This window comes from Elephas maximus, chromosome 6 (assembly GCF_024166365.1).
Source record: "Elephas maximus indicus isolate mEleMax1 chromosome 6, mEleMax1 primary haplotype, whole genome shotgun sequence".
Taxonomy (NCBI): domain Eukaryota; kingdom Metazoa; phylum Chordata; class Mammalia; order Proboscidea; family Elephantidae; genus Elephas; species Elephas maximus.
In genome coordinates, this window is record NC_064824.1 from 85,670,605 (window position 1) to 85,686,500 (window position 15,896).

General features: G+C 33.3%; 1 protein-coding gene across 3 annotated transcripts in view; it reads right to left on the reverse strand.

Annotated features, from left to right (window-relative positions):
- CALCRL (calcitonin receptor like receptor) overlaps nt 1-15,896 on the reverse strand; it is a 122,941-nt gene that overhangs the window by 106,282 nt on the left and 763 nt on the right. Inside the window, exon 2 of one of the 3 annotated variants that reach the window (XM_049887624.1) lies at nt 291-376. The exons of the other annotated variants lie outside the window; for them this stretch is intronic. The gene's annotated coding sequence lies outside the window, so the exon portion shown is untranslated. The remainder of the gene's footprint in view (nt 1-290; nt 377-15,896) is intronic. 3 annotated transcript variants of the gene reach the window in all.

The window sequence follows — 15,896 nt, forward strand, 5'->3', positions numbered from 1 at the left end:
CCAGTGTTATATTAAATATTGTTCTCCAACAGCGTGATTTAAATGCATCAATTTTTCTTCTGCCTGCCTTATTCATTGTCCAGTTTTTGCATGCACACAAAAGTACGATGGCTTGGGTCAGTGCACCCTAATCCTCAAAATGACTTTGAGAAGATAGGAAATTCCAGAACCCTTAATTGTGCTTATGCGGAACCTGTACCTAACCAAGAGGCATTTGTTCGAATAGAAGAAGGAATACTGCATAGTTTAAAATCAGGAAAGGTGTGCATCAGGGTTGTATCCATACTTACAAAATCTGTATGCTGAGCAAATAATCCAAGAAACTGGTTTATAGGAAGACTGTGGCATCAGGATTGAAGGAAAACTCATTAACAACCTGCAATATGCAGATAACAACACCTTGCTTACTGAAAGGGAAGAGGACTTGAAGCACTTACTGATGATCAAACACTATAGCCTTCAGTATGGATTACACCTCAACATAAAGAAAACAAAAATCCTTACAGCTGGACGAATAAGAAACATTATCATAAATGGAGACAAGATTGAAGTTGTCAAGGATTTCGTTTTACTTGGATCCACAATCAATGCCCATGGAAGCAGCAGTCAAGAAATCAAACGATATATTGCATTGGGCAAATCTGCTGCAAAAGATCTTTTAAAAGTGGTATGATTAATGTAGTCCAATTTCTCGGCTTTTTTTGAGAAACTTTCCTAGAGAGACAGAGACTTGCCAATAGGTCAGTATCTATGAACTTTCCACTTAAAAATAGAGTCTTTGTCTTGACCAATTGGGGCCAAGTTTTAGAGCATGAAGGCAGTGATTATCATGCAGGGGGTGGTGTTTACTTTTCATAACTTCTTCATAAACACTTCTAAGCTCTTATCAGACAGAAGAACCCCAGGCTCAATACACTACTCCATTCCCTAGACAAAAAACAGATCAAGTTTTCCCATCCTAAATTTTAAACCAAGTAGGTGGGAGGTATTTGCACACTAACTTTTTGTCCATGACTTTGTACCAAAACATCTTTCCATCTTAATTGATGTGACACAGGGCTGTATTTTCATTTACTAAGCTTCTTGGCTAAAATAATATGTCTTACTGAATTATTCTATCTCCTTCTAGAACCTCTCCTTTTATCTTGCCTTTTCCTCTTCTTTATTTTGTGCAATTCCCTTTTCTTTTGTGGGCTTCTTTAACTTTCAGATTTTATCCCACACTCTGGCTTTAAACCAGTCTTTTTACTCAGTAAGCAATGATTACTCAGTTGATTATATTGTTATATATGTATATTCTAACAGTGGGAAGTTTTCTGAATCTTCTATGTTCTCTTGTTTAGCCCTTCACTTTCTACTCTTGTTCATTTTGTTTCTAGTTTCATCAACATCTAGGTTAATCTCCAAACCTTTCACCTTGCCACCTGCCAATGACACTGTTACCAGACCTGGAAAAGATGTGGTGGTGATCTGGATTTACTCCAGGAGAGCAAAGCTTAGGGTCTGTAAAATTTTTAAATTATACATTTAATAACATGTACAACTAAAAAATGTTATACATGTTAATATGGGCTGCACATTCACTCCTTTAGAAACACCTGAGGTGAGGACATAGTTAGCAATAGGAATTAGTTTAAAAAGGACTTATCAGAGAATTTTAATAACATTTATCTCTAGTCCATATCATCAATTGAAAAATGGATTTAAGGTCATATTTCATGCTATAGGCTAGCTAATTATGTCTCTGGCATTACTCTCAATGTCCTGGAATAGAGATACTTAACAAAATCAAGGTGATGCAGGCTATATAAAAGCTTGAGGACTACTAAAATAGGTATGAATTTTATGCTATATGCTAAAATCCACTATGCAGTGGAGAACAAATTGTAATAATTAGCAAAACCATTTAGATGTATAGCAAATTTTTTACATGTAATTCATTATAAGGCAATTATTCAGACTTTAGGCTTTCCTCACCCTACAAGTAAGATTCTATTGGAAAAGTCCCTGAAGAATATTTGGTACCTCTGCTGAATCCTGATGAAAGTGGGCAAGTATTTTGGCACTGCCTTTTTCTGAACAGGAATATAAGGGGTACCCATTTGTCTTTATTCGGACTGATGCAAATAAAACTAGCCTGAGAAAGTATAAAGGAACTCTGCTCATTGTTCAAAATCAGTCATATTTTCACTTAGATTTTAAATTGAAAATTCTTATTGAGAAATTTATTTATATTAAGTTTATTTTTAAGTGCTTTTCCACCATTTCATCAAGCCCATGCAATTTAAAAATTGTCTTTCTTTTCTCTATTTAAAATTAGCCTTAGTTCCAGGTTTATTTTATTATTGTTGTTGTTAGGCACCATCGAATCGGTTCCAACTCATAGCGACCCTATGTACAACAGAACAAAACACTGCCCGGTCGTGAGCCATCCTTACAATCATTGTTACGCTTGAGCTCGTTGTTGCAGCCACTGTGTCAATCCACCTCACTGAGGGTCTTCCTCTTTTCCGCTGACCCTGTACTTTGCCAATTATTATTATTATAATGTATTTGGGACAAAGAAACTATTTGTAGATTATTGGGTTGTCTTGCTACACATATAAACATGCCAGAAATAATTTGAATGTAGATGAACTACTAAACCAAATATAGTTTTTGTTAAGAATTTTACTATTGCTTATGTTTTCTAATAAAAACTTTATCATAAGTTCAACATTCAAAAATGGCCACATCAAATAAAGTCAGAAAATTGGAGAAGAAGAGTTAAAGAGCGAAAAGGATGGTGGTAAGAAGAAGCCATTTGGCAAATATTTTTATGTTTTGAGCAATATAGACGAGGGAGTTGTTTAATCCAAACTAGTTTGTTGCTTGTGATTTAAAACCTAGTCAGTTCTATTATTAGAGAATATGCTGAATTACCACGAAAATTACCTTTGACACATTATATATATGTTTTTTTCTCTGAATACTGTGAACATCTTTTGAAAATCAATGTTTCCCTCTAGGGAAAATTATTATCATTTTCCTGAATGAGATACATATCTAAGATGGGGGGAGGTGAAACTCAATGGTAATGTTTGTTTCTAGGTGAATGAATGATAGGCATTCTGTTTTAAAAGAAGATAATAATGTCACCTATATGAGTCTCAAACACATGGAGAATCTAAATTAGAAAAGAAAAAGTTGTGTTGTTATGACTGTGAGTTGTGTCAATAAAGAACATAAATTTCAAGAAGACCCACCATGAGGCTCTGAAACAAATCACAATTTTACTTAACCCAAATAAAACCCATTGCCTTTGAGTCAATTCTGACTCAGAGCGACCTTGTAGTACAGAATAGAACTGCCCCATAGGGTTTCCAAGGAGGGCCTAGTGGATTTGAACTGCTGACCTTTTGGTCAGCAGCCATAACACTCAACTGCTATGCCACCAGGGTTTCCTTAATCCAAATATATGTTTAAATTTATAAATAGTCCTTTGACTCTAAGTTTAGAAAACGACCCAAACTATACACTGATGAAAGGCCATTGACAGTTGACATTCTTTTTAGAATGATCTTTAAATGTTTGTAAATCAACACTTAAAAACTTGATAAATTTTAACTATGTATCTCATTTCTTATAAAACAGAGGTATCTTTTTTTTTTTTTTGCAAATTAAACAGAATTTACAATGAAATAATTTCATTTACAATTAAAATTTACATTTAAAAAGAGGGAGAAGTGCTCATTTGTCTATGCCAAGAAATTTGAAAGATAGCTACCTGGCCAACTGATGGAAAGAAGTTCATATTTATGCCCATTCTAAAGAAATGCGATCCAACAGAATGCTGGAAATTATCAAACAATATCATTAATATCACATGCAAGTAAAATTTAGCTGAAGATATTTTGAAAATGGTTGCATCAGTGTATCAGCTGGAAACTGTGAGAAATTTAAGCAGGATTCAAAAGAGTACCTGGAATGAGGGAAATCATTGCTAACGTTAGACCGATCTTGGCTGAAAGCAGAGAATCCCAGAAAGATATTTACCTGTTTTATTGACTACGCAAAGACATTTATTGTGTGGAGCATAACAAATTATGGATAACATTACAAAGAATGGGAATTCCAGAACACTTAATAGTGTTCATTTGAGACCTGTACATAGCTCCAGAGGCAGTCATTTGCACAGAACAAGGGGATACTAGGTGGTTTAAAATCAGGAAAGGTGTGTGTTAGGGTTATATCCTTTCACCATACTTATTCAATCTGTATGCTGAACAAGTAATCCGAGAAGCTGGACTCTGTGAAGAAGAACATGGCGTCAGGATTAGAGGAAGACTCATTAACAACCTGCGATAAGCAGATGACCCAACCTTGTTTGCTGTAAGGGAAGAGGACTTGAACCACTTTCTGCAGAGGATCAAAGACCACAGTCTTCAGTCTGGATTATACCTCAACGTAAAGAAGACAAAGATCCTCACAACTGTACCAATAAACAACATCATGATAAACAGAGAAAAGATTGAAGTTGTCAAAGATTTCATTTTACTTCGATCCGCAATCAACACCCATGAAAACAGCAGTCAAGAAATCAAACAATGTATTGCATTGGGCAATCTGCTACAAAGATGTCACTTTGAGGACTAAGGTACACCTGACACAAACCATGGTGTTTTCAATTGTCTTGTATGCATGTGAAAGCTTGACAATGTATGAAGAAGGCTGAAGAAGAATTGATGCATTTGAATTATGGTGTTGGCAAAGAATACTGAATATACCGTGCACTGCCAGAAGAATGAACAAATCTGTTGTGGAAAAAGTACAGCCAGAATGCTCCTTAGAAGTAAGCATGGTGAGACTTTGTTTGATGTACTTTGGGCATGTTATCATGAGGGACCATTCTTGGTAAAGTATATGAACAGAGAAAAAGAGGAGGACCCTCAATGAGATGGATTGACACACTGGCTGCAATAGTGGGTTCAAGCATAGCAACAAATGTGAGGATGGTACAGGACTGGGCAGTGTTTAGTTCTGTTGTGCATGGGGTCACTGTGAGTCTGAAATGACTCTATGGCACCTAACAACAACAAAACATTGTGCCTTAATGCATTTTTCAAAAAATGATTTTTTTTTTTTCCCATTTCTCTGCTAAGATTTTTTTTTTCTTCTCCCTTCTATGGACTCCTTAGAGCTACTGTCCAGAAAGGCAATAAGTGATGGATTAAGGCTTTTGTTGGGAGGCAAGCGTTGGCAAGTCTGCCAGTTTCAACAAGAAATTGCTGCCAATTCCAGACATTGTTTGGCCATTTGGGGAAAGGCTTCATCATTGTGTGTTAAAATTCTGAGTAACCTTCTTCATTTACCCTAGTTTGAAAGGCCACTCCTTGGAATTCAGTGAAACCTGAAGGCTAAGCACATTGCATAAAGCATCTATAGTAATTTGTTTTCCTTTACAAAGACAGTGAAAGAATAAATATTACATTGGCCTAAGAATAATAAAATGGTAATTAGTATCTGAATATTTTCTCTTTGGCAATGTATATTGATTTTAACACCTTCAAAATTTCAGCTCCAGCATCTATTCTAGGCTGGATATAAAAATCACATAAAGTCAATATTCAGTTACCTGTGAACTGGAGATTGGTGTAAAGGAAAATTATCATTTAATTATTTGTTAAGCAGTGTTTAATTACCTACTATGTTTTTTTTTTTTTTATGTGTATGCATTTTTCTAGGTGCTCAGGATATGTTGGGGGTGGGGGGAAGAAATCCTTGCACTTGTGGAACTTACATGTTAGTGGGATGTCAGAAAATAAACAACATAGTAATATGTAAATTATAGTAGGTGGTTTGTTGCAAGTGACTAGCATTATAGGAAAAAGCTAGAACAAGCTACAACAGATGAAAGTTGGCAAGAGTCAAGAGAGCTGTGGTGGTGTAGGTATAGGTTGTAGTCTTAAATGGTGGTTGGGATAGGTTCCATAGAAAAGTTTACAGGAGAGCCAAGACTGTAGGGAGAAGACAAAGTTGGGCCCAAAAATATCTGGAAGAGGAGCATCCCACCTTTACTAAAAATAACCCACAATAGCTTTTAACTCTCTTTTAGATTTTGCTTTTACATTTCTTTGCTTTTAAAAGTATTTCCTTGAACTGCAAACTGATTGGTTGTAAGTGAGATTAATAGAAAACTGATCTATAGGGAAATTATCATTAGCAAAATAACGTGGACAGACACCAATGATAAAACCTTGTCACTCAGTATCGAGAAGATCCACAGTAAACTCAAACATCTGTATTGTTCTGGATTGGGGTCTCCCCAGCTGTTGAAATGCAGAACAGTACATTTTTCATCTCCTTTAAATTTGTTGTCAGTTGATCTCAGAAGCACTAGCAAGGAGTAAACTTGTCTGGGGGGAAGGACTCAACAAAAAGAAATGACGCTAAAATCTAGAATCCAGGAAGTTAGAGCCACATGCAGCCACAGTTAAGGGAAATTAGTATTTTTCTTATTCAGTTGCTGTAGTGATTCATATGTGAACAATAGAGAAGACAACATAAACTAGAAATTTTCTGTTAATTCATTGAAAATGGGTGCCCCCTCATTGATTTTCATTATAATTTTATTTGAACAAAGTAATATAATGCACAATGTTCTTTACTGCTTGTTACAAACTCAATTTCAGTCAAATGAGTTATTCAAATTGGAACTCTATCCTGGGATAGAGTTCTAGAAGAAAAAGTTTATATATTGTACTCACAGACTGTTTCCCTTCCATGATTACAACATTATGTAATTATTTCTGGAAGGCAAATATAGACCAGGATGTTGGCCCATGTTTGAGGTCTAAGCTATTTTGGGTAATTAAGAGCAAAGTGTTGCCTAAGTGTAAAACTCTATCCTTTTTTTTTAAATCACATGCCAATTCAAGACCTATGTCAAAAAAAAAAAAAATTAATGAAACCCTCTGAAGACACAGTGAGCTGGAGCCTCCTAATTCTAAGTTAGGAACCCATTAACTAGATTTATGTCACTTATTTAGACCTCTAGCTTCAGAAGCTGCATGTTATAAAACTCGTTTTGAACATGTAGCCTTTTATGGTACCTCAGTGGCTGCAGTTGAGACCTTGTGACAGCTGACTCTTTGAACAAGTCTAGTTTTCAGTGTTAATCTTAAAAATTACCATGTCTAATGGAACGCTATATATGGATTTTCTTAAGGATGCATGAGTTATATCATGACTCAAAGGTAAACTTCTTTTTACTTAGGTATATTTATTTTGAAGGAAGTAGGCTGAAATCTGGTATATTAAACATGGATATATATTATTTTTTTGGATTGAAAGGCATTATTAAGTCTTTTCTAACAATTTTAGAAGTGATAACATGGAATGTAGTATGTGAAAGCTTCCTTGGAAGGTGAATAATTAAGGATATTGACTACTGTGAGGAATTCAATTAATTAAAAAATTAAACATTTAGGAAAATCACTTTATGAATTTCACCACTGTCATTTTTTCTAGAACTTAGTATTTACTCATATCTCATTTGAAAGTTCTTTCTGTTAAAATTAATGAAACCAAACACTTCAAAGCTTTATTCTTAAGGATATCATTTTATTTAACCATGTTCTTTTTATCCTAAAAATTAACAATTTCTGATAACAATCATGACATTTACAATGGAATAAAATGCAAGGAAATCCTTTCTTTTAAAGTATGAAAAGCCAAAAGTTATATTAGAAGCAATCAAAAAAAAGCTATTTCAGAATATCTTAACCAAGACACATAAAATTGTGAGCTAAGTAGAATCTATTAGACTGTTCTTTATTTCAGGTTTATATGTGTGTGTGTATTTCTTCTATAACCCATGGTTTTCCCAAATACAATACATGTAAACAGAAAATACCTGATGTTTTTGCCACTTTGGGAAGCACCCTAGTTAAGACATTGAGTTCTGATACCATGGCAGCCAGCAATGTGGATTCAAAGTTCATACTTTGATCTGCGTTGCCTTCATATTGCATTGAGGTGGAGGTGATGTTGTCCAGAGCAGGGACCACCTACAATAGTGCCTGGCACATCAGAAGTGTTTGTTAACCTGAAGATCATGCTGTTTAATCATGTTGCTAGATGGCGTCGAGTCGTTTCTGACTCATAGCTACACTATGTACAACAGGACAAAAAACTGCCCAGCCCTGTGCCATCCTCACAATGCTACATTTAATAATAGCATCCTCTTATAGCAAACATTAAATTGTCAGAACTTAAACTATAACTGTTCTCTGACAGGATTATACTCTGGTGTGAATAGAAATCAGAATGCTTCTTCCAAAATAAAATACAATACGATGATAACAGATTTTAATTTGGTCAAAGGAAGAGCATTCTAGAAGTTCTATGTGGATGTTGTAGAGAAAAACATGCTACTCTCAACCACATGAGGTCAGAATGTAGCTAATGGAGGAAGGTGAGCATTAGGCAGGTGTAGGTGAGAAACTGAGTGGAAGGAGAGAAGTTCAGAATGGGAAATGGGAAAAAACCAATTTAAGATTGTACCTACTATGTAGTTTTTCTTTCCTAGAGGCCAGCTTTTATGCTCTCTGCTAGATTAAAATAATCTTGCAGACCATTTTGTTTCTGATATCCACATCTGTTTTTAGAGTGCTGCTCCTGAGTCTTTATAAAAAGTATCTGAAGTGGCTAAGAAATATATACATATAGTTTATCTCAATCTAAAGAATGTTTGTCATTTGTATTAATTAGAACATAGGTTCTTAAACTGAGAGTCCAAGAATTCTTAATGCATGCGTTAGAAAGGCGATATCCCATGAATTCCCTGAAACTACAGGCAAACTGTAACTCCATACATATTTAGATGCATTTGCTGGTTTGTTTTTTTAAGGAGAAAGGGTTCATAGTTTCTATGGCATTCTCAATGTGGGTCATAATTCATAAAGTATTATAAACAAATAAATTAGAATAAATTATCTTAAACATGAAAACTGAATGTGTTTATACTATCCAATTGCACAGGTACTCTTTCTTTGTATTTTGAAATATAATACTTAAGAGAATACAGGTTTCTACCATTAGGCAGTGGTAAGAAGTTTCAGTAAGAAAGACATATTTAGGAACAAAATAACCACAAAGACTTGGACACCTACAAATTGAGTTTCAGTTGATCTTAATGTTCTTTTAATTATGAGCTTGTACAGCTGTTGTAGTGGTCAAAACTCAACACATCTCAACAGACACCCAAATTTATCTCTGATAGACTATATTATCTACCAAATTCATATAAATAACTTAATTAGTTTTACATTTTTTATTTTGTGTTGCCCCAGAAAACCAAACCCACTGCTGTCGAGTCGTTTCCGACTCATAGCGACCCTATAGGACGGAGAAGAACTGCCCATAGAGTTTCCAACGAGCGCCTGGCAGATTCAAACTGCTGACCCTTTGGTTAGCAGCTGTAGCACCTAACCACTACGCCACCAGGGTTTCCTTATTTTGTTTTAGAGGGGTTCAATTTTAAATTCGGTGAATTTTTACCATTATTCGAATTTGTGCAGTGTCAGTAATAGGGTTAATAAGCAGTAGTGTGACACACAATATTTAGGATTTAGAGCCATAGCAGAACTAGGTTAAAGGCATAGCTTTGCCAATGATGAGTATGTGACTTTTGGGCAGACCATGCACTTCATTGAAATTTATGTGTAAAAGAAAGAAAAATAATAATTTCCATTTAATATATCTTTTAAAATTGTTAATTTGAAGACATTTTCTAAGTGTTCAAGTTCTATAGAAATGGTGATTAATGATATTGGTTTTATGAGGTTCTCACATGTATTAAATGATAGCAAAAGTGTGATTACTCTGAAAACTGTTGTTACCAACCACACAAGCTCATTTTCCCTCTTTCATGAACAGGTTGTATTACAATAACCTGTTGTATGTTGGTTGTTTGAGATGAACTTTTTCACAGAAACAATTATCTCTTTGGTTCTGTTTACAAAAGACATGGTACTCATTAAAATTTGTTCAACACCTACTATGTGTCAATATACTTCCCATGGGTTATTTTATCTCTTCCTCACGAAATCCTACAAAACAGTATAAACACCACCTCCATTTTAAAGTTGAGAAAGGGGAAACAGGTGGTGAATCTGGGGTTCATATGTGGGCAATCTGATTCCAAAGTCCACGAAACTGCACTTCTGTAATGTAACTCATATTGCAACTGTGCTACGTCAGCTACTTTAAATAATCCATTTTTTCCCAATTGATAGGAAAGAAGTGAGGAACAGAAGATACGATTAAAAAAAAAAAATCTTGCTGAGCACATAAATTCACAAATTAACCCGTAAACTAAGATTCTTTATTGTTGTTTCAATAGGATGGCATATTGTTCCCTTTAACCTAAGGTTCTGACAAGTTTGACACTAGTTGCCAGTTAGAAAGGAAAGCAGAGTTGTTCAGATCATGAGCTTTGGAGGCAGATGTCCAGGATTCAAGTCCTGACTCTGCCACTTAGTAGCTAAGTGACTTTAGGCAAATTACTTAGGAGCTCTGTGTCTCAGTTTTGCAGTTTATTATCAGCAAATGAGGATGATAATATTTCCTAGGGCTGTTGGGAAAATTAAATGAGTTAATTCATGAGGAATTACTAAGTATATGACACATGGCAAACCCTCAAAAATGAGCTAAATAACCTCAGCAGCAACAAGCCACCCTTTTATAAGGAGTTGTTTCGTATTAGTGCAGTGTGTAATGTCTCATGCTGAAAGGCGGACTCTCCTATTTTACCTAAAGAAAGAGGAGTCTTAGTTATTTGTTCATCACGGATGTTAAGACATATGTATCCAAGTTTTCTTCATCTCATAATGTCAAAGAACAATGGGTAAAGCTTTTGTTGTTGCCCAAATAAACTTGACACGTTCCAAGGAACATTAGTTAGGTAACGGAGAATTTAAAGATAATTGCGTTCAACACATTCAAAATGTAGCAATGGCCTTCAGAGTTCTTAAAAACCCTGCACTATATATACCACGGAGCCCTGATCTCGCAGTGGTTAAGAGCTACAGCTGCTAACCAAAAGTTGGCAGTTCGAATCCACCAGCTGCTCCTTGGAAACCCTGTGGAGCAGTTCTACTATGTCCCATACAGTCGCTGTGAGTTGGAATCAACTCGACAGCAACAGGTTTGGTTTTGGTTTGTATATAACATACTTGTTGTCTAAGATGTAATCCATTCTAGGCAATTGCTTCAAACAACAGTTATGCCTAAATTTCTAAGATACAAATGCTTGATATTTTTGTCCTTAGCTAATAGAGTGTATTGATATGTTTTTTTAAAAAGATTTAAAACAAACTGAAAAATTTCATTGAGTGAATATTTAAAGACATCTGCAGATTGATAAGTAACATTATGTTAGTCTAATTTTAAGTTGTCATTAACCAAGTAAAAACAAGCCTCCTAATTTGCCTCACATCTAAATATAACTACAGAATTGATCAAAAAAAAAAAATCACACTTTTGTAGTGAAGGCATCATTTTCCCAGAGTTTTAGTCCTCCTCCCTCATTTTCTGTTAAAATGTTATTTATTCTCCTCTAGTGCTCACCAAAGTTCCATTTTCCCCTTCAAATTATCCTTAGAGGGAGGCAAAATTGAGGTTTGTGTGCAACATATTTGCATAATAGGTCTCAGGTTCATTAATGAACATGGATTCAAATTAACACTCATTCATAAAAATTTATGAAATCAGTGTTTTGATATATGACAAATTTAACATAGATTTAATTGATAAAACCAAGCATGTTGTGCTCATTAATATGTGACTAAGCTATAAGGAGAACTGTTAAATATAGTAGCTATTTAGATATATATTGCCATTTAATATATCACATGATACATACTAAGGATTCACTATGATTTTATGGGGAAACACCAGTAAACTCAAGTTAACCTAAACCTGAATGAGAATGACTAAGATTTATGCAAAAGTTGATATCATCTTAACATGTTTTTCATTAAAAAAAGAAAATGTTCTTTGTTAAGGGGAATAAAATTCCTCTGGGAATTTGGGTCTGTCTAACGACTTTAATAAAATATAGACCAATAGCCTCAGCACCATAGAGGTTATTTGGTTTGGTTGTGATGGGCTGAATTAGGTTAGGTGTTTTGTCTTTTAAATTGATAATAAGATCGAAGTGATATCATACATTAATGTATGGAATAAAATTAAAAAGAAAAAAAGGATAAACCTTTTTTGAGATCATGAAAATAAATACATTATTTGGCCATTTATGCAAATGATAACGTTTTGATGTGTTAGCTTTTTTAAATAATACTTTCTCTTTTAAGTAAACATATTAATTTAAGAAAAAATTTTGGAAGAAATGCGTTTTAGAAAAATATTTGCAATTTATCCACTGATAATAATACTAATAAACTAATGAACATAGACCTTAACTCAATTCAGAGCAAGTGATTTTATTATATATATATTTTTTAATTTTAGGGAGCTTTTTATTGTATTTTTAAACATTAATCAAATATACTTCTTTTTTGTAAAATAGTTCATTAGATAAGAAAGAAATTTGATTTTAAGATTACTCAGATATGGGAAAATTTAGAGATTAGCTGATCTAATTCGATTTAATGAACACTATTATGATCCTAATTAGATTCAACATGAATAAATAATAACCTGGCTTTATTAAGGACTCTTCCATTTAAATCTAAATTACAATAGAATGTGTAAAAATATATTTCTTGTTATTTAAATGGATTTTATTGATTTAAATATCATATATTCCATAATTTCTTTTTTCTAAGTCTAACTTTTCTAAGAGTTCAATATTTATATTCCAAATTCCACTATTAAATGTATTCTATCAATTATTCATTCACTTTTACAATAATTAAGACCGCATATCTTCAAAGTAATGTACCATCATATAGGTAGGTGAACTAAAATTAAGGTGTAAAAACTATCCAGATACTGTAAGTTGTATAATTGCTATTGATGCAGAATTTGGGCAAGAATGGTTTTTTCTGTGAATAAGTGAGTATATGACTGATATATCTGATTAGTATGCAGATCTGATCTTACATTTCTGGTAAACTGTGACTTTTTTTCCACCTAATTACATCAGAACATTTTCAGGTATTAAAAGAGAATTTTGCTAAATAAATTAATGGTGCGGTGTGATACAAGTATATTTAGAGAAAAGGAGAGATTTCCTGAGAAAATAGCCTTTGCAGTCACCCAGACCCAGATTCCAAGTAATGTTTTAAATAGCTATGTACTCATTGTCCATTTAAATGTAGTCTCTGGAATCCTGATTGAATCAAGAACTGAGAGGTGCTACAAACTTGGTTCTCTAAAAGTGTCTTTCATGAACACCATTGCGATGACACAGCTTGTATTTATGGTTTAAAAACCTTTCAGAATCCTTAACAAAGATAAGATAAGGAATAAAGCTAAAGACATGCTCTTTTGAACATCTTTGTTTCCTGAAAAGTTGACACCATAATCCTTATGTTTCTAAAAATAGAATAATTTTCAAGCTGCATTCAAGCTTCCATATACAGTATGATAAAAGTTTTGTTTAGTGAATACATATTTTGATCCCTTGAAAATTATTTTGTTAATATTCCTATAAATGTCTAAGACAATATTACAAACTAAATTATTATCAAATTTTAATGATGTAGATAAAAATTGATAGCAACATATTGTTGTAATGGTTCCACATATAATATCAATTAGAGATATATGACAATACTATTTTCTGAGGTTCAGTTGTTTTTTACATCTTTATCAAAGAATTTTTCCACTTGAAAATAAAGCATATAAAAATTATTTTTTTCTAATATTATTTTGACATTTATACTTAAATGAATTGCTGTTACTCGTGAAAAGAATAGTGCAATATATACAGGTGAATGTAAAGGTTTTCATAAATATTCTGGGATGTTGACTTCATTTAAATCTCATCATAAGTCACAGGTGAGTGAAGTACATATATCTTGATTATTAATTTAAAATAATTCAAAAAATTACAAAGTTCTAATTTCTTTTATTCTTATATTTTAAAAATGGGTGAATATATATTCTAAAATAAACATTTTAACTTATAAAATAATATTTTTGTATGTGCTAAGATACAATAGGAAAAAAAGGAGAGCTTGTAACAATATTTCTTTTACACAATTGAACTTGTCAGGTAAAACATATTTCAGCTCACCTTATTTGTGTAATTTTTCAATTCTATGTTTTGGTTTTCATATTTAGAACTGGCCGCTGACTCAATGCATTTGTTTTATGATGCTACATGGAAATATCATCTAGAAAGTAAATTTATTTCTTAATGACTGAAAGCATTCATAGGCACTCTGACATTCTATTATTAAATGAACCTAATTTTAGAATATAATAATATAAAATTTTAATTTAAACTTCTAGTGATTTACTCAAATAATGGACTTTTGCCTAATCACCCTCAGAGTTCATTGCCTAGTATTTTTCAACAGTATTAGTTGAAAATCAAGATTATAAGCCATACTATTGGTATAGTTATGAATAGCTAATTAAATTATGCAAGAAAATTATGGGGTTTTTGGCTAGCAATTAAATAAAAATTTGATAAATCTGGGGGGTTCTTCATTATAAAAATATATTAACTTGATATATCTTTCTAACAAAATGAATCTAAATTAAAAATAAAATTATTTTTATTCTATTCCATGACATTGGGTTAAGTGTCTAAATATGTTCTTTCCATTTCCTCTCCCAATTATCTAATGGCTATTTACAAAGTCACATTTTATAGTCCTTTTCCTATTTCCACAAATGTGTCAGGGAACTCAGTATAATTAAAGCTTGCAAGGGGATAGGATATCGAATACAATATTTTTAAAGAGTCACAAATCTAAGTATTATTTTAAGTTTCCATTATATTGAATCCCCAGTAGAGAATTACCAAGGAGTTATTCAGGATGAGTAACCAGACAACTATTAATATGCCAGATTATGGGTGACTAAGTACAGGATGCTCCCATTGAAGGAAGTCCTGCACAGTTCATATAATTTCACTTAGGTAAGAAAATATATTATTTAGACATTGTGTCAATCAACATAATTTGAATCCAAATCTGACATTGAATTTCCTTAGCAAGAAATCTGTGATCTTTATATCCACAGTTTATTAAATAGACACAACTTTCTTAAATTGTCTAGGACAGTCTGTACTGTTGGAAGGATCGTTAGCAGATGTTTCATCTCAACATTTCAGTAAGTTATATCCTGGAAATTCTTCCTCTTTTTTAAATACATACTTTAGTTTCCAGCTTAATGATCCGATATACTTCTTCAGGAACCCCTGTTATGTTTCTCTGGCCACAGATATCTATCACACCCTCCCCCGAAAGCTGGCAGAGGGATTCTAGACAAGTTAAACTAACATATGCTATTAGCTAAAGTTTTGAAATTAAGAATTAATATAACAATCTCTACGTTTTCTCAACCCTAGCTGTAAGTTTTTCTTTGAAGTTCACTCCATCATTCAACATAGTGAAAACAGTTCAGGGTTATCAAAAGAGAGTTTTAAACTCATCTGGCAACAATGAATAATGAAAATTCCATTAGTTCAATAGAGATGTATGTGTATATAGAGGTGAAAGACAAATAGAAGGCAAAAATAATGAATCCAAAGCTATTACTTTCCTTCTAACTATTGTGTTCAACCACAGAGTGAGACTCTGAGACTCAAAAAGTAGATATTCTTTCATCCCTTTTTTAGAATAGCGATTCTGTGGAAAGTTTAAAGAGCCTTCCCTGGTGTCGGGCGGACCTACTACAAGGCTTCCCAGGTGTTAAGATTAAAGCTTAGCTTTAATAAA